Source organism: Oncorhynchus gorbuscha, linkage group LG01, assembly GCF_021184085.1.
Source record: "Oncorhynchus gorbuscha isolate QuinsamMale2020 ecotype Even-year linkage group LG01, OgorEven_v1.0, whole genome shotgun sequence".
In the NCBI taxonomy this organism is placed as follows: Eukaryota; Metazoa; Chordata; class Actinopteri; order Salmoniformes; family Salmonidae; genus Oncorhynchus; species Oncorhynchus gorbuscha.
In genome coordinates this window covers 118465740-118467479 of record NC_060173.1, presented here as the reverse complement: position 1 = coordinate 118467479, position 1740 = coordinate 118465740, and positions in this window count along the sequence as shown.

The window sequence follows — 1740 nt, the reverse complement described above, 5'->3', positions numbered from 1 at the left end:
CAGGAGAACGAACAGTACCGAGGTCTACTCTACAGGAGAACAACAGTACCACAGGTCTACTCTACCAGTAACAGAGAACAACAGTACCAGGTCTACTTACAGGAGAACAACAGTACCAGGTCTACTCTACAGAGAACAACAGTACCAGGTCTACTCTACCAGTAACAGGAGAACAACAGTACCAGGTCTACTCTACAGGAGAACAACAGTACCAGGTCTACTCTACAGGAGAACAACAGTACCAGGTCTACTCTGCAGGGAGAACAACAGTGCCACAGCAGTTGCTCATTCTTAAGCAGGAAAGAGTAGAAACAAAATGTATGCTCCAGGTTCTTTTTACTCCCACAGGAGAACATAGCGTTCTTGAGTGTCTACTCTACAGGAGAAATGTAAATGTGGGGTACAGTACCAGGCCTGTCTACCTTCCCTGAATAATAAAGTAATACGGCCAGGAGAGAATAAGGAGTACTCGTTGTGCTCACTTTCATAGGAGAGGAGAAACAGCAACAGAGCAGGGTTCATTTCTGCACAGTAATGAGTAAGAATACTATCAACAGTGTTTACACAGCAAGCTCTTTACTTTACAGGAGAGGAAAGAACAACAACAGTAAGCCATAGGTTTCCATTTACATAGGAGAGAACAACAGTACCAGGTCTACTCTACCAGTAACAGGAGAACAACGGTACCAGGTCTCTACAGGAGAACAACGGTACCAGGTCTACTCTACAGGAGAACAACGGTACCAGAGGTCTACTCCTACAGGAGAACAACAGTACCAGGTCTACTCTACAGGAGAACAACAGTACCAGGTCTACTCTACCAGTAACAGAGAACAACAGTACCAGGTCTACTCTACAGGAGAACAACAGTACCAGGTCTACTCTACAGGAGAACAACAGTACCAGAGAACAACAGTCTACTCTACAGGAGAACAGGAGAACAACAGTAACAGGTCTCCAGGCCAGTAACAGGAGAACAACAGTACCAGGTCTACTCTACCAGTAACAGGAGAACAACAGTACCAGGTCTACTCTACAGGAGAACAACAGTACCAGGTCTACTCTACAGGAGAACAACAGTACCAGGTCTACTCTACCAGTAACAGGAGAACAACAGTACCAGGTCTACTCTACAGGAGAACAACAGTACCAGGTCTACTCTACCAGTAACAGGAGAACAACAGTACCAGGTCTACTCTACAGGAGAACAACAGTACCAGGTCTACTCTACAGGAGAACAACAGGGAGAACAACAGTACCAGGTCTACTCTACAGGAGAACAACGGTACCAGGTCTACTCTACCAGGAGAACAACAGTACCAGGTCTACTCTACAGGGGAGAACAACAGTACCAGGTCTACTCTACCAGTTACAGGAGAACAACAGTACCAGGTCTACTCTGCAGGAGAACAACAGTACCAGGTCTACTCTACAGGAGAACAACAGTACCAGGTCTACTCTACAGGAGAACAACAGTACCAGGTCTACTCTACAGGAGAACAACAGTACCAGGTCTACTCTGTAACAGGAGAACAACAGTACCAGGTCTACTCTACAGGAGAACAACAGTACCAGGTCTACTCTACCAGTAACAGGAGAACAACAGTACCAGGTCTACTCTACAGGAGGTCTACTCTACAAGAACAACAGTACCAGGTCTACTCTACCAGTAACAGGAGAACAACAGTACCAGGTCTAGGTCTACTCTACAGGAGAACAACAGTACCAGGTCTACTCTAC